Below are 18,573 nucleotides of genomic sequence, written 5' to 3' on the forward strand. Positions count from 1 at the left end.
TCCTAAATTTACTCCTCCTAATTTTGAGGTTATGCCCTCATGTCCTAGTTTCACCCACCAATGGAACCATCCCCTCTACATCTATCTTATCTATTCCCTTTATAATTTCATATGTTTCTATAAGATCCCCCATTGTTCTAAATTCCAATTAATATAGCTCCAGTCTACTCAGTCTCTCATCATTTGCCAACCCCCTCAACTCTGGAATCAACCCTGTGAATCTCCTCTGCACCCTCTCTAGGGCCAGTGCATCCTTTCTCAGGTAAGGAGACCAAAACTGCACACAATACTCCAGGTGTGGCCTCACCAGCACCCAGTACAGCTGCAGCATAATCTCCCTGTTTTTAAACTCAACCCCTTTAGCAACAAAGGACAAAATTCCATTTGCCTTCCTAATTACTTGTTGGACCTGCAGACCAACCTTCTGTGATTCATGAACAAGGACACCCAAGTCCCTCTGCATAGCAGCATGCTGCAACTTTTTACCATTAAACCCAATTTTTTCTAGTCTCTCTTTACAGCTCATACATTCTGAAAAGGTTGATTAGAAAATATCTACTCCAGACTCTGAAAGACTGTTTATTGTCTGACTCATCATGATCAATGCCAAGGAGGTCAGCTAACCCCATATTGTGCCATCAATTTCCTGACTATCATAATCTGGCGATGCTGTGGAAACAATAACAACAACCTGCATTTATACAGCATCTTTGACATGATTCAACACCCCAAGGTGTTTTACAGGAATGTTATCAAACAAAATTTGACACTGAGCTGCGGAAGGAGATTTTAGGACAAATGTTATGGAGTTTGACCACGGGAAAGGTTTGAATAAATGTCTTATGGGCTAGAGGTTTGGGCAGGAACTCTGGGGCTTGGAGCCTGGCTAGAGTCACCAGTGGTGGAGCACTTCAAATTGGAGAGGCATAAGAATTCAGAGTGATGGGTCATTGCTATCTCAGGGTGAGGGGGTTAAAGGGCTGGATTTGATTTTGGAGATAAGGAAGGCGAGGGCTGAAGATATATTTGAACAACAGCATGAGAAATTTATAATTTTTAAAAACATTGTAAATGACTGTGCCTTATTTAAAAATGTATAATAAAACAATGCCAATCGTTTTGGAATATGCAAACTTGACCCAACAACTTAAAATATTGGCACAAGACCCAAAACATCTGAAGCCCTCAACTGGTCTTATTTTAAAAGAGCATTTAGAGTTTGTAGCCGTACAGACATGTCCCTTAATTCCTTCACCAATTCCTTCATGGTGATAAACTGATCATGTACAGTAAATAGTGTTCCTGTTCTTATTAAATAACACTTAATCTCACTTATCGTACGAACATATGAAACAGCAGAAGTAGACCATTCAGCCCTTCAAACCTAGTCCATCAATCGATAAGATCATGCTGATCCGTTGTGTTTCAAATTCCATATTCCCATCTACCTTTGTCTCCTCTGCCTAACAAGAATCTACCTCTGTCTTAAGAATATTCAATGACCTTGCTTCTGAGACAAGGTTAAACAATCCTCTACAGTCTGAATATAAGAGTTAGGAAAACCTGTTGAAATAGTACAGGAATTGGTGAGGCCTCTTCTGGAACGCTGTTCTTGTCAGCCTGCTTTAGAAAGTTAAAAATCATACAACACCAGGTTATAGTCCAACAGTCCACCAGACTATAACCTGATGTAGAGTGATTTTTAACTTTGTACACGCCAGTCCAACCAGCATCTCCAGATCTTGACTGCTATAAGATGGATATTATTAAGCTGGAGAGGGTTCAGAGAGATTTACCAGGATGTTGCTGGATGTGGAAGGTTTGAGTTTTTAAGAAAAGCTGGATAGGTTGGAACATTTTTCACTGGAGCGTAGGAGGTTGAGAGGTGACCTTATAGAAGTTTATAAAATAATGAGGGATATAGATGGAGTTGATGGTAGTTGTCTTTTCCCTAGGATGGGGCTTTCAAGACTAGGGGTCACACTTTAAGGTGAGAGGAAAGAAATTGAAAAAGGACATGAAAGGCAAATGTTTTACACAGAGAGTGGTTTGCGTGTGGAATCAACTTCCTGAGGAAGTGGTGGATGTGGGTACAATTACAACAATTAAAAGGCACTTAGATAAGTTCATGACTAAGAAATATTTGGAGGGATATGGGCAGGCAGGTGGGACTAGTTTAGTTTGGGATTATATTCGGCATGGACTAGTTAGGCCGAAGAATCGGTTTCTGTGCTGTGTGAATATGAAAACAAAATCTTCTCATCTCTGTGTTGAAAGAGTGATCCCTAATTTATGAATAGTGCCCCCTAGTTCTGGATTGATCCACAAGAGGAAACATTCTTTTCACTTGGTCAAGACCATTCAGGATCTTATATACTTCAATCAAGTCACCCTTTACTCTTCTAAACTCAGGGGAATCAAGCCTAGCCTGTCCAATATATCCTCTAAAAGAATCCATTCATTCCAGTTATTAACCTAGTTAGTCTCCTCTGGACTGTTTCCAATACATTTACATTCTCCCTTAAATAAAAATTCAAGATTGTGGTCTCATCAATGCCCTATTCTTTGTGCAATGTCACAGGAGATTGATTAGTAACAGTATTTAAAAGCATATTTATTGAATAACAATGTTGCTCCCCTGACATCACAGCTGAATGTCACATCCAAACATCCAATCCCAAAAGCTTGTTCCCGAATGTCACTTCAGATGCCACTTCCGGGACATCACTCCCTGGTCCTGACACCCAAATGTCACACTCCAGATGGATGTCACACAGCTGGCTGAATTTCATGATCAATAGACCAGAAACAAAGAATGAAAACAAGAATAGGCTTCACAGAATGAGAGCTTTTATGCAATTAAGAGTATCTCAATTTCTCTTTGAGAAGCCTACTTCTTTGCTCAGGAATCATTTGTTCCCTGATACTTTGCACTTCCACTGAACTGGTTCCTGCAAACAAGTATTTACACCTTTCTTAAGAAAATATTCACTGCCAAGTACAGTCCTAATTTGCTGATTATATAATTTAATTCCTTGACATCAGCTGAAGTGAACAAAGTAGCTATGATGTGGAGGTGCTGGTGTTGGACTGGGGTGCACAAGTTAAAAATCACACAACGCCTGGTTATAGTTGAAAATGTATTGCTGGTTAAAGCACAGCAGGTTAGGCAGCATCCAAGGAATAGGAAATTCGACGTTTTGGGCATAAGCCCTTCATCAGGAATGAGAAGAGGGTGCCAGGCAGGCTAAGATAAAAGGTAGGGAGGAGGGACTTGGGGGAGGGGCGATGGAGATGTGATAGGTGGAAAGAGGTCAAGGTGAGGGTGATAGGCCGGAGTGGGGTGGGGGCGGAGAGGTTAGGAAGAAGATTGCAGGTTAGGAGGGCGGTGCTGAGTTGAGGGAACCGACTGAGACAAGGTGGGGGGAGGGGAAATGAGGAAACTGGAGAAATCCAAGTTCATCCCTTGTGGTTGGAGGGTTCCCAGGCGGAAGATGAGGCGTTCTTCCTCCAACCGTCGTGTTGTTATGTTTTGCCGGTGGAGGAGTCCAAGGACCTGCATGTCCTCGGTGGAGTGGGAGGGAGAGTTAAAGTGTTGAGCCACGGGGTGGTTCACCCTCACCTTGACCTCCTTCCACCTATCACATCTCCATCGCCCCTCCCCCAAGTCTCTCCTCCCTACCTTTTATCTTAGCCTGCCTGGCACCCTCTTCTCATTCCTTATGCCCGAAACGTCGAATTACCTATTCCTTGGATGCTGCCTGGCCTGCTGTGCTTTAACCAGCAACACATTTTCAATTGTGATCTCCAGCATCTGCAGACCTCACTTTTTAACGCCAGGTTATAGTCCAACAGGTTAATTTGGAAGTACTAGCTTTCAGAGCGTTGTTCCTTCATCAGGTAGTTAATGGAGCAGGATCATAACACACAGAATTTATAGCAAAAGATCTCAGTGTCATGCAACTGAAGTGATATATTGAACAAACCTAGATTGCTGTTAGTTCTTTCATCTTTTAGAGTGGGTTGCAGGTTTCAGTTCATTAATATGTAAATCCCAGAACTTCTTTCAAGTCGTATTCTCAAGATAACTGAAGGTTTTATAAAAAAAGGTGACATATGATCTTATGATCCTGCTCCACAGCTACCTGATGGAGGAGCAGCGCTCTGAAAACTAGTACTTCCAAATCGACCATGTTGGACTATCATCTAAAGTAGAAGTGAACATGTTTGTACGTGGATTTCTGAAATAGTTTTTGTGGCTCTTGAAAGAAGATAGCAAAAGCCCACAATGATTGTGTTTTATGGCATTGGGTCTTCACACTACAAGGTGATAACGCCATACCTAAAAGCATCAACAATCCTGGAACTCCCTTTCTAACAGCACTGTCTTGTGTACCTACACCAGAAAGTTGCATCAGTTTGTACAACCACCTTCTGAAGGGCAGATAGCAATGGACAAGAAATGCTGGCTTAGCCAGCAATACCCACATCAAGGGAATGAATGTGTAAATAAAACAAGTCTAGGGAGATTGGCAGCATAATGACGATTCCCACATTAAAAAGTAACATATCTGATGTCATCAATTTAGCTTGTATTGAGATCTTTCTTTACATCAGTGACTGCGAGTGTATTCATTCATCTCTTATTCAGAGAAGCTCTAAGTTTGAAAAGTCTGGAGAAAACTGGCTGATATTCTATACTCATAAAGTTGTATTTTTTTTCTTAGCTCAGGTACCTAAATTAATAACAATCGACAATCAGCAATAGGTGCAGGAGTAGGCCATTCTGCCCTTCGAGCCTGCACCACCATTCATTATGATCATGGCTGATCATCCTTAATCAGTATCCTGATCCTGCCTTATCTCCATAACCCTTGATTCCACTATCCTTGAGAGCTCTATCCAACTCTTTCTTAAATGAATCCAGAGACTGGGCCTCTACTGCCCTCTGGGGCAGAGCATTCCTCACAGCCACCATCTCTGGGTGAAGAAGTTTCTCCTCAACTCTGTCCTAAATGGTCTACCCCGTATTTTTAAGCTGTGTCCTCTGGTTCGGTGCTCACCCATCAGCGGAAACATGTTTCCGGCCTCCAGAGTGTCCAATCCTTTAATAATCTTATTTGTCTCAAACAGATCCCCTCTCAGTCTTCTAAACTCAAGAGTATACAAGCCCAGTCTCTCCAGTCTTTCAGCGTAAGGTAGTCCTGCCATTCCAGGAATTGACCTCATGAACCTATGCTGCACTCACTCTGTAGCCAGAACAACTTTCCTCAAATTTGGAGACCAGAACTGCACACAATACTCCAGATATAGTCTCACCAGGGCTCTGTACAGCTGCAGAAGAACCTCTTTGCTTCTATACTCAATCCCTCTTGTTATGAAGGCCAGCATGCTATTAGCCTTCTTCACTACCTGCTGTACCTGCATGCTTACCTTCATTGACTGGTGTACGAAAACACCCAGATCTCTTTGTACTGCCCCTTTACCTAAATTGATTCCACTTAGGTAGGAATCTTCCTTCCTGTTCTTGCCACCAAAGTGGATAACTTTACATTTATCCACATTAAACTGCATCTGCCATGCATCTGACCACTCACCTAACCTCTCCAGGTCACCCTGTAATCTCCTAACATCCTCCTCACATTTCACCCTGCCACCCAGCTTAGTATCATCAGCAAATTTGCTAATGTTATTACTAATACCATCTTCTATATCATTAACATATATTGTAAAAAGCTGCGGTCCCAGCACAGATCCCTGCGGTACCCCACTGGTCACTGCCTGCAATTCCGAAAAGGAGCCATTTATCACTACTCATTGTTTCCTATCAGCCAACCAACTTTCAATTCAAGTTAGTACTTTTCCCCCAATACCATGTGCCCTAATTTTGCTCACTAACCTCCTATGTGGGACTTTATCACAAGCTTTCTGAAAGTCCAGGTACACTACACCTACTGGATCTCCCTTGTTCATCTTCAGAGTTACATCCTCAAAAAATTCCAAAAGATTAGTCAGGCATGATTTCCCCTTCATAAATCCATGCTGACTCTGACCTATCCTGTTACTACTATGCAGATGTGTCGTAAATTCATCCTTTATAATAGACTCCAGCATCTTTCCCACCACTGAGGTCAGACTAACTGGTCTGTAATTTCCTGCTTTCTCTCTCCCACCTTTCTTAAAAAGTGGTACAAAATTAGCCACCCTCCAATCCACAGGAACTGATCCCAAATCTATCGAACTCTGGAAAATAATCACCAATGCATCCACGATTTCTCGAGCCACCTCCTTCAGTACCCTGGGATGTAGACCATCAGGCCCTGGGGACATTCAGGTCAATCTTACATGTGTTTTTTTAACAAAACCTTCATGGGTTATGGGTGTCACTGGCTGACCAGCATTTGTTACTCATCCCTAATTGCCCGAGAGAATGTAATGGTAAGCTGCCTTCTCGAATTGCTGCAGTCCAATTGGTGCAGGAACACCCACAATGCTATACGGTAGGATTTCCAGGATTTTGACTTAGTGACACTGAAGGAACAGCAAATATTCCCAAGTCAGGATGGTGAGCGGCTTGGAGTGAATCTTGCAGGTGGTGGTGTTGCCATGTATCTGCTGCCCTGGCCCTTCAAGGTGTTAAAAAGTGTGGTTTTGGAAGGTGCTGTCTAAGGAGCCTTGATAAATTTCACTCACACATCTTATAATTCACATATACTGCTGCTACTGAGCATTGATAGTGAAGGGAGTGGATACTTGTGGATGTGGTGCCAATCAAGTGTGTTTGTTTTGTCTTGAATGGTTTTTTTTTAGATTAGATTACTTACAGTGTGGAAACAGGCCCTTCGGCCCAACAAGTCCACACCGACCCGCCGAAGCGCAACCCACCCATACCCCTACATATACCCCTTACCTAACACTACGGGCAATTTAGCATGGCCAATTTACCTGACCCGCACATCTTTGGACTGTGGGAGGAAACCGGAGCACCCGGAGGAAACCCACGCAGACACGGGGAGAACGTGCAAACTCCACACAGTCAGTCGCCTGAGGTGGGAATTGAACCCAGGTCCCTGGCGCTGTGAGGCAGCAGTGCTAACCACTGTGCCACTGTGCCGCCTTGAGAGTTCTTGAGAGTTGCTGGAGCTGTATTGATTCAGGCAAATGGGGAGTATTCCATCACACTTCTGGCTTATACCATGTAGATAGTGGACAAATTTTGGAGAGTCACTTGCTTGCTGCAAGATACCTAGCCTCTGACCTGCTCTTGTAGCCACAGTATTTATATGGCTAGTCCAATTCAATTTCAATTGTAACGGCCAATGGTAAACCGCAGTATGTTGATAATAGGAGACTCAATACTCTATATGTTGCCATCAAATATCAAAGAAAAATGTTTGGATTCTCTCTTATTGAAGGTGGTCATTGTCTGGCATTGATATTATTTTGCATTTGCCTGGCCAAGCCTGGATATTGTAGCCAGCCCATGCTACATTTAGGCATGGATAGGGCCTCAAATGGTGTCAGGTGGTCCATCCAGTTTCATTCCTACACCTGTTTCATTGACTTCAGCCACATCAGCTTATTTGGGATCAACTCCTGAGCTTACCATGATAGATGAAGAGGAGGAAGGATGGAAAGGGGCTTGAGTGGAGCACAAACAGTTTGTGCTGAATGATGTTACTGTGCCATTGTGCCTATCTCCGTTAAATATGCAATCAGTAATCCAGATTAATTGAGAGGTGAGCAAATTGTGGACAGTTGGTTTGCTGAGTAACTGGAGGATCAATGCTATGTCATCACACAAGATCTACAGTAATCAAACATCTTTAGGAGAAGTTATTTTAGATTACTTACAGTGTGGAAACAGGCCCTTTGGCCCAACAAGTCCACACCGACCCACCGAAGCACAACCCACCGCATACCCCTACATTTACCCCTTACCTAACACTACGGGCAATTTGGCATGGCCAATTCACCTGAACCGCACATCTTTGGACTGTGGGAGGAAACCGGAGCACCCGGAGGAAACCCACGCAGGCACGGGGAGAATGTGCAAACTCCACACAGTCAGTCACCTGAGAAGGGAATTGAACCCAGCTCTCTGGTGCTGTGAGGCAGCAGTGCTAACCACTGTGCCACCGTGCCACAACACACCAAGAGTTTCTTTATCTTCTCCTAAGCCAGAAGGTGTATTGCATTAGGAACTAGTGGTTGGACATTGCACTGCCTTAACCATTTTCTTGGATAGCATGCAACATATTGACATCATCTGTTATTAAGACTCTGTCTGTCATTTTTAGAACCTCTTTGTAATACAGGCAACATTCCTCCTGGCTGATTTGACAGCAATAAGCTTATAGCTTAACTGTGAGTACTGGACATGTATATTTTTAGGAAGATAACTCATGGATATTGACCTTTGTTGTTTTCCCACTTGTACTAATTAAAGCCCGGCCGAGATGTAAGATGGCAGACCTCTGGAGTTGTGCTGTCAAAGCAGATCCAGTGTTAACTAACAATAAGAGGAATGTGACACCGGGCAGTCATCGATGTTCACAAGCAAGATTAAATAACACATTAACTAAATTAAAATACAATCATATGTATTACAGTTGCTAAGATTATTGTTATTGTAATCTGATGAATTGGTACTCCTCAATGTTTAGCAGCACTGAGGATGGCAAGGACATAGAGTATACAAGCTTTGTTCAAATTCTATCCCATCGCCACTCACAGTCTTCAGAGGTCCGCACAGTGGATTCAGAAATAAGAGAGAATGTCATTGTCATCATTGTTGGTTCCCCGCAAATGAAAATGACTCTCTCCCACTCTCAGGGTGAGTCTATAGGTGGCTGTACAGACCGATGGGGCTACCACAGGCTGTGTTACACTAGGGGAAGAAAGTGGTCGCAAGAATGGGAGGGTGGGGCGTTGGTGTGGCAGTGTACTCCTGTCGCAGTTTTCGCCCAGCTTCCACCTTTTCCCAACAGCAAGTCTCGAGGTGCTTGGTGCCTTCCTGGATGCAGGAACATAGGCGTTAGATGTTAGACAAAGCCAAGGAATTCAGCAAACAATGGATCAGATCTAAGCTCTGCAATCCTACCTCACCATTCATGAACAGTGGTGGAGAGTTGAACAACTTGCTGGAGGAGGATTCTCCACCAATATCCCCATCCTCAATCGCAAGAGAGCCCAGCACAACAGTGATGAAGATAAGGTTGAAACAGTTACAGTAATCTTCGATTATTAAAATTTCCTTTAGGACTTGACTAGCTCGGTCAGTAGTGATGCTACTAAGTCACTTTTGATGATGGACTTTGAAGTCCTCCAACTAGAGTGTGTTCTTGCGTTGTGGGGCACTAGCACACAAAATGGGATAGAATTAGAATAGATTTGGCAACTCAGCATTGGGCATTCATAAAGTGCTGTGGGTCATTAGCAGCAGAACTATACTGAAATACACAATTATTCATAAAAATATTTACTGCTTCAGTTACTTAGGAATTTCAAATACATTCATAAATTAATGCAATTCAGAACTAACAAATATATATTACCCAAATACAGACAATGAAACTCAAGTATTCAAAGTAAAATGCTACCTTTTATCAATAAATTGAAAACTGACCCTTCAGCTTTCCGACTGTTTCTTGAACAGAGTGAAGTTCAAAGGTTCATGGATTCAAAATAAGCCTAGATCTCCAAATGACAAAAACATTCCCCTTCAACTCTTACTTAAAACTCCACCTGACCATCCCACACTCCGATTCATTTTCGTGATACACATCTCCAAACTGCAGTTTTGGTTCACAATTATATGCAGGGACACACTTCCATTTTGAAAAATTGCTGATAACTGTAAAATACCAAAATTATCTTCCTTTATATTAAAATAGAATATGTTCCCCTTTCCACTTTCATCCTGTGCAGATCATTCTCATGCAAACATCATCTTCAACACAAACACAATTCATTTTAAAAGATCCTACTCATATCATTTCAGATTCAGCATGTAGTCGATATGAAATATGTGTCTGTAGTGTATGTACATTGTGTTGTGTTTTATTCTTCAGTTTGGATTCTACTTGCTAGCTGCTGTAAGCTGAAAACACTCTGCGTTGATTTGTGTTGATGTTGGCATGAGGATTATTGTTTGTGTGACTATCCCCTGAACAGTAATCTGTTGTTCATTACCAATGAATGAAATAAACTTACGTTAAAATCTTGAATCTCAACTGAATTAATTGCAACATTTAGGACATTTGTAGAATTATTTACAAATACAATGCTCTGAAACTTAGGCAAGAACTTTCGAAAGCTGATTGGGGGCAGATGTTCGCAGGTAAAGGGAAAGCTGGAAAATGGGATGATGAGAATCCAGAGAAAGTATATTCCTGTTAGGGTGAAAGGAAAGGCTGGTAGGGAAAGAAATTGAGTGTTTGGTTAAGAAAAAGTAGGAAGCATATTTCAGATATAGACAGGATAGATCGAGTGAATCCTTAGAAGAGTATGAAGGGAATAGGATTATACTTAAGAGGGAAATCAGGAGGGCAAAAAAGGGACATGAGATAGCTTTGGCAAATAGAATTAAGGAGAATCCAAAGGGTCTTTACAAATACATTAAGGACTAAAGGGTAACTAGAGAGGGAATAGTGCCCCTCAAAGATCAGCAAGGTGGCCTTTGTGTGGAGCTGCAGAAAATGGGGGAGATACTAAATGAGTATTTTGCATCAGTTTTTACTGTGGAAAAGGATATGGAAGGTATAAAATGTAGGGAAATTGATGGTGACACCTTGCAAAATGTCCATATTACAGAGGAGGAAGTGGTGGATGTCTTGAAATGAGTAGAGATGGATAAATCCCCAGGACCTGATCAGGTGTACCCTAGAACTCTATAGGAAGCTAGAGAAATGATTGCTGGGCCTCTTGCTGAGATATCTGTGTCATCGATAGTCACAGGTGAGGTGCCAGAAGACTGGAGGTTGGCTCATGTGGGGCCACTGTTTAAGAAGGGCGATAAGGAGAAGCCAGGGAATTATAGACCAGTGAGCCTGACATCAGTAATGGGCAAGTTGTTGGGAAACCTGAGGGACAGGGTGTACATGTATTTGGAAAAGAAAGGATTGATTAGGGATAGTCAACATGGCTTTGTGTGTGGGAAATCATGTCTCACAAACTTGATTGAGTTTTTTGAAGAAGTAACAAAGAGGATTAATGAGTGCAAAGCGGTAGATGTGACCTATATGGACTTCAGTAAGGCGTTCGACAAGGTTCCCCATGGGACACTGATTAGCAAGAATGCAGGGAGAACTAGCCATTTGGATATAGAAGACAGAGGGTGGTGGTGGAAGGCTGTTTTTCAAACTGGAGGCGTATGATCAGTGGAGTGCCACAAGGATCGGTGCTGGGCCCTCTACTTTTTGTCATTTACATAAATAATTTGGATGTGAGCATAAGAGGTACACTTAGTAAGTTTGCAGATGACACCAAAATTGAAGGTGTAGTGGACAGCGAAGAAGGTTACCTCAGATTACAACGGGATCTTGACCAGATGGGCCAAAGGGCTGAGAAGTGGCAGATGGAGTTTAATTCAGATAAATGCGAGGTGCTGTATTTTGACAAAGCAAATCTTAGCGGGACTTATACACTTAATGGTAAGGTCCTAGGGAGTGTTGCTGAACAAAGAGACCTTGGAGTACAGGTTCATAGCTCCTTGAAAATGGAGTCGCAGGTAGATAGGATAGTGAAGAAGGCATTTGGTCAGAGTATTGAGTACAGGAGTAGGGAGGTCATGTTGTAGGGAGGTACAACACATTGGTTAGGCCACTGTTGGAATATTGCATGCAATTCTGGTCTCCTTCCTATTGGAAAATGTTGTGAAACTTGAAAGCATTCAGAAATGATTTACAAGGATGTTGCCAGGGTTGGAGGGTTTGAGCTATAGAGAGGGAATGAATAGACTGGAACTGTTTTCTTTGGAGTGTCAGAGCTGAAGGGTGACCACATAAAGGTTTATAAAATTATGAGGAACATGGATAGGATGAATAGCCAAGGCATTTTCCCTTGGGGGGAGTCCAGAACTAGAGGGGTTAGGTTTAGGGTGAGAGGAGAAATATTCAAAAGGGACCTAAGGGGCAAATCTTTCACATAGTGGGTGGTGCGTGTGTAGAATGAGTTGCCAGAGGAAGTGGTGGAGGTTGGTACAATTACGACATTTAAAAGGCATCTAGATGGGTACATGAACAGGAAGGATTTTGGGGTATATGAGCCAAATGCTGGCAAATGTTTTGGACCGAAGGGTCTGTTTCCATGCTGTATATCTCAATGACCCTAGTGAAAACTTTGTAAGCAGAACAACCTTGAACCGTGCAAAAAAAGGCTTCACAAAAGCTGACACTAACTGAAAAAAGCAAACTGCTGAAACACAGCCTCATATACAGGCTTCATGAAACATGAAGATAAGAGTTTGCATTGAAAATGCATTGACATACCAATTGATTAGATGCTCTACTGTGTGGAAGCAGGCCATTTGGCCCAACAAGTCCACACTGACCCTCCAAAGAGTAACCCACCCAAACCCAGTGGGTGGCACGGTGGCACAGTGGTTAGCACTGCTGCCTCACGGTGCCAGAGATCTGGGTTCAATTCCCGCCTCAGGCGACTGACTGTGTGGAGTTTGCACATTCTCCCCGTGTCTGTGTGGGTTCCCTCTAGGTGCTCTGGTTTCCTCCCACAGTCCAAAGATGTGCGGGTCAGGTGAATTGGCCATGCTAAATTTCCCATAGTGTTAGGGAGGGGTATGGGTGGGTTGCGGGTCGGTGTGGACTTGTTGCGCCGAAGGGCCTGTTTCCACACTGTAAGTAATCTAATCTAATCCACTTCCCTCTGACTAATGCACTCAACACGATGGCTAATCCACCTAACCTGCACATCTTTGGACTGTGGGAGGAAACCAGAGCAGCCAGAGGAAACCCACACAGGCACAGGGAGAATGTGCAAATTCCACACAGACAGTTGCCCGAGGCTGGAATCGAATCCAGGTCCAGCACAACCCCATTTTATTCAACATCTGATCATTTCTAGTCTTCCAGAGCAATCTTAGAGTCCACAACACTGAACTTTTCAACAATGGTCATTGAATCTTGTAACTCGGACTGAAGACTTTGCAGTCCGTTTGTGTCAGTGCGTTGGAGGAGCTGTTCAATTATTACCACTCCTTGCTCTTTCTCAATAGCTCAGCAAGGGTTTCCTCTTCAGATATACATTTGATTGACTCTGCTTCTGCAACTATTTCAGGCAGTGGATTCCAGATTAAAGTAATTTGCTATGTAAAAACATTCTCAATTTCCCTTTGGCTCTTGTACTAATTATCTTAATTTGATGGCTGTAGATGTTACTGAAAGAAAGTGTAAAGTTTATTTTCAACACTGATCTCTATATATTTAGCCCTCGAGAATGGGCAGAAGTTAATGAGGCTATCAGGGATCTTATCCGTTGGCAGGAGAAGTGCGGAGAACCAAAAATCGTCTCCATTCCGGAAAGTAATCAAAGATTTAACTAGACAGACCTGGCTTTGCCCTGCAAAGGATCTTGGGGAATCGAAATTCCTCTTCTCAGAGAAGTTGAACAACTAGAGGCTGGCAACTCTACATTGCTCAACAGCAGGCATAGTGGCTGCTGCTAGTATTGCAGGCACTTGAGCCCCATGCTCACTGAGTGAGCCAGGCCAGAGGTGCGTGATGGAGGTGGGGAGGAGAGTAAGGATCACAGTGAGGGATAGAACGTGGTACTCAGCTTCCAGCTCCCTCAATCTAGCACAGAGCACAAACAGAGTGAAAAACCTTCAGTCTAAGTTGCAAAATTCAATGACCATTTGTTGAAAACTGCCCTGCTGTGAACTCTAAGATTGTTCCACTAGGCTAGAAATTCAGCTAGTGATAGGGTCGATTACCTGTCACTGCCCTCACAATGCAACCTCTCATCCTCACGTTTCAGGAAGCTGTACATGAGGTTGTTTCACAGCAGTTGGCTTTTCTTGGGCAGTGTCAGCTTTTGAGAAGCAGTGGGCCAACTTTTGCCAAGGTTCAAGGTTGACCTCTTTAAGTAGGTGGTTGCATGATATATCATGAGCTCTTGATCAATGGCAACATGGGAGTCGACCAACGCCTCAACATCTTTCACTTTACAGGCTTTCTGCAGGGCTGCTATGGGAGGAGGTGGTCCTTAACTGGGCACTAATTGCAGTCAAAAATTTGGTGCTGGAAAAGGCAGCATCTGAGGAGCAGAAAAGTTGACATTTTGCGCATGAGTTCTTCGTCAGAAATGTGATAGTGGAGAGGGGAGAATAGCAAAGGGGACTGAGAGATGGGGGAGGTGCTGGGGGGGAAGGTAGCTGGAAACGCAGTAGGTTTCTGTAGTAGGAAACACGGTGGGTGGCACAGTGGCACAGTGGTTAGCACTGCTGCCTCACAGCACCAGAGACCCGGGTTCAATTCCTGCCTCAGGCGACTGACTGTGTGGAGTTTGCATGTTCTCCCTGTGTCTGTGTGAGTTTCCTCCGGGTGCTCCGGTTTCCTCCCACAGTCCAAAGATATGCGGGTCAGGTGAATTGGCCATGCCAAATTGCCCGTAAGGGGTAAATGTAGGGGTATGGGTGGGTTGTGCTTCGGCAGGTCGGTGTGGACTTGTTGGGCCGAAGGGCCAGTTTCCACACTGTAAGTAATCTAATCTACCCAGATGATCATGGAGGGTGATGGTGATAGGTTGGAGCAGAGGGTGGAGAAGATAAGTGGGAAGGAAGATAGATAGATAGGACAGTTCGAGAAGGTGGTGCTGAGTTGGAGGTTTGGATCTGGGATAAGGTGGAGGCAGGGGAGATGAGGAAACTGGTGAAATCAACATAGATTCCATATGATTGGAGGCTCCCAAGGTGGAAGATGAGGTGTTCTTCCTCCAGTTGTTGGCTGGCTAGGATTTGGCGGTGGAGGGGGCCCAAGACTTGCATGTCCTTAGCAGAGTGGGAGGGGGAGTTGAGGTGTTCAGCCACAGGGTGGTGGGGTTGTGTCCGTTGCTCTCAATATAGTCTCTTCTACTCTGGGGAGACAGGACACCAACTTGCAGAATGTTCCAGAGAACATCTCCGGGACACATGCACTAAATAGCCCCACTGCCGCATGGCGAATCATTTCAACTCCCCGTTCCAGCAATTCAGAACCTTCAAGGATTCAAATCCTGCCACGATTGGGGTGGTGAATTCATATCCCATGAATGAATAAATAAGCAATGGGATCTAGTTAGATGCCTGTAAGCATTGACATGTTTACTTCCTGAGTGCACTGAAACCCTAACCACTATTACTTTTATATTTATCTTGGAGAGGAATTGCCTGCTCAGTTTCTCAGTGTGAATGTGAAAAAGAACCCAACAATATGCATGATAAAGGAGAAACAAAGCATATTTGTTTACTTGCATTCCTAGGGACTAATGAAAAAACTTTGTCGATTGGTAGATTAACAGGAGATTGCAAATAATGATATCAAAACCCTTTATGCCTGAATATATAGTGCATGAGCCAGAGATAAATGAACAACATTACACAAAGGACCATGGGCGAGAGAGAGAAACAGAGAGAGAGAGAGAGAAAAAAACAATTGATTATAAATAACTGAGGGGCACCATCTAGCAAACTTGGGTCAAGGTGAGGCAGCTAGATATATTACAAAGAATATACAGCAGAGAAACTGTCCATTCCAGCGATTATGTTTCTCAGTCTTTCATTATCTGACTTGATTATCATAGCCCTCTTTTCCCATTTCCCTCATAATCATCTCACATTCCCTGGTATGCATCCATTCATCTTAAAATATAGTCTGCAGTAATGAGCTCCACATTCTCAATATTCTTTTGAGTAAAGAAGTTTCTTCTAAATTCTCAGTTTGGTTTCTTGGTGACTATGTTCCCTCGATGATTTCTATTTCTGCAGGAACACATGCAGTTAGGACCATATACAAGAATCCTGTTGTCACTGATCAACAGCTCACAAAGGGCCATACGGTGGCTCAGTGGTTAGTACTGCTACCTCAGAGCACCAGGGCCCCAGGTTTGATTCCACCCTCGGATGAAACAAATCTTAGCAGGGCTTATACACTTAATGATAAGGTCTTGGGGAGTGTTGCTGAACAAAGAGATCTTGGAGTGAAGGTTCAGAGGTCCTTGAAAGTAGAGTTGCACCTGGATAGGATAGTGAAGAAGGCATTTGGTATGCTTTCCTTTATTGGTCAGTGCATTGAGTATAGGAGTTGGGAGGTAATGTTGCAGCTGTACAGGACATTTGGATAGGTGTATTTGGAATATTGCGTGCCATTCCGGTCTCCTTCCTATCAGAAGGATGTTGTGAAAGGGTTCAGAAAAGATTTACAAGGATGTTGCCAGGGTTGTAGGATTTGAGCTATAGGGAGAAGCTGAATATGCTGGGGCTGTTTTTCCTGGAGCGTCGAAGGCTGAGGTTTACAAAATCATGAGGGGCGTGGATAGGATAAATAGAGAAAGTCTTTTCCCTGGGGTGAGGGAGTCTAGAACTAGAGGCCGTAGGTTTAAGGTGAGAGGGGAAAAATTTAAAAGGGACCTCAGTGGCAAGTTTTTCATGTAGAGGGTGGTGCGTATATGAGGAAGTAGTGAACGCTGCTCCAGTTACAACATTTTAATGGCATCTAGATGGGTATATGAATAGGAAGGGTTTAGAGGGAAATGGACCAGATTAGATGGGGATACCTGTTCGGCACAGACGAGTTGGGCTGAAGGGTCTGTTTCTGTGCTGTACCTCTCTATGACTGTCTGTGTGGAATTTGCAAGTTCTCCCCGTGTCTTCATGGGTTTCCTCCCACATGCCAAAGATGTGCAGTTTAGATGGATTAACCATAGGAAATGCAGGGATACAGCTGAGTCTGGATGGGATGCTCTTCAGAGGGTCGGAGTGGATTTGATGGGCCAAATGGCCTGTTCCCACACTGTAGGGATTCTGAAAGTAGTGAAACCTATGTGAGCAGGACAACCTGAACATTAGGAGAATGTGAGGACTGCAGATGCTGGAGATCAGAGCTTAAAAATGTGTTGCTGGAAAAGCACAGCAGGTCAGGCAGCATCCAAGGAGCAGGAGAATCGACGTTGCGGGCATAAGCCCTTCTTCATTCCTGAATCATTCCTGAAGAAGGGCTTATGCCCAAAACGTCGATTCTCCTGCTCCTTGGATGCTGCCTGACCTGCTGCGCTTTTCCAGCAAAACATTTTTAACCTGAACGTTAGCTAAAGGACACTGCTGAAAAACAACCTCATATGTCGGCTTCATGAAGTTGAGGGTTTGCATTGAACTTGCAGTGACACAGGAACAGATCCATCACAAGCTGCATTTTCCTCAATATCCGATCATTTGTAGTCTGATGGAACAATCTTAGAGTCCACAGCAGCGCAGTTTTCAACAACGGTCAACTAATTTCAATTCTGAAGAAGGGTCACTGGACTTGAAACATTAACTCTGTTTCTCCCTCTACAGATACCACCAGATCTGCTGACTTTCTCCAGCAATTTCTGTTATTTGTTTTTGTTTCAGATCTCTGGCATCAGCAATTCTCTGTTATTTTAGGTCAGCCCAATTATTGGCTATGATTCACATCCCACAGATGTGCATAGCACATATAAAGCCATCCAGTGGACATTGGGTACATGACTAGATGGTCACTGGTTCAAATATTAAAATATGCAACACAAGATCAGGGTTTGAATGATATTAATAACCACTGACACCAGGGGTTTGATATTACCTAGTCTCTTGTAGTCCATCTGTATAAATTATTTTGTTCTCTATTTGACAATAGATTGTAAAATAACTGAGGCAATTGCCGAGTGGAATTATGGCTGGAATATTGTTCCAGAAACCCAGGTAATGTTCTGGTCACATGGGTTTAAATCCTACCAAGGCAGATTGTGGAATTTCAATTCAGTCTTAAAAACAAATTTGGAAGTAAGTGTCTAATGTTGACCAAGAATACATTGTCAATTGTTAGGAAAAAAAACCCATCTGTCCTTTAGGGAAGGAATCCGTGTGAAGGAATCCATGCCTTGGCATCCATGTGATTCCAGAGCAATATAGCTCACTCTTAAGTACCCTCTGGACAATTAGGGATGGGCAATAAATGTTTGTCTGGCCAATAACACCCTCATCCCGTGAATAAATAAAAGGAACTGCATTGGGCATGACCATGCCATAGCCACTTGAGACAGAAACCCAGATTCCCCAACGTTTGTCCTGAAGGCTTACCCAGCGAATTGTGAAGGACTGTATTCAACGTTACTGGGAAAAGATCCATTTTGGGAGCAGAGAAATCAAAGGGCCCTACAGTGGCTCAGTGGTTAGCGCTGCTGTCTCACAGCACCAGGGTTGCAGGCTTGATTCCAGCCTTGGGCAACTGTCTGTGTGGAGTTTGCACTGTGTGTATGTGTGTGTGTCCGTCCACCTGGAGCTCTGGTTTCTTCCCACAGTACAAAGATGTGCAGACCAGGTGAATTGGCCATGCTAAA

The 18,573-nt window shown here is 43.5% G+C and overlaps 1 protein-coding gene across 3 annotated transcripts in view; it reads left to right on the forward strand.

Moving 5' to 3' along the window:
* Nucleotides 1-18,573, forward strand: part of fbxl16 (F-box and leucine-rich repeat protein 16) — a 175,278-nt gene that overhangs the window by 111,216 nt on the left and 45,489 nt on the right. The gene's annotated exons all lie outside the window — the stretch shown is intronic.

Source organism: Hemiscyllium ocellatum, chromosome 20 (assembly GCF_020745735.1).
Source record: "Hemiscyllium ocellatum isolate sHemOce1 chromosome 20, sHemOce1.pat.X.cur, whole genome shotgun sequence".
NCBI lineage: Eukaryota > Metazoa > Chordata > Chondrichthyes > Orectolobiformes > Hemiscylliidae > Hemiscyllium > Hemiscyllium ocellatum.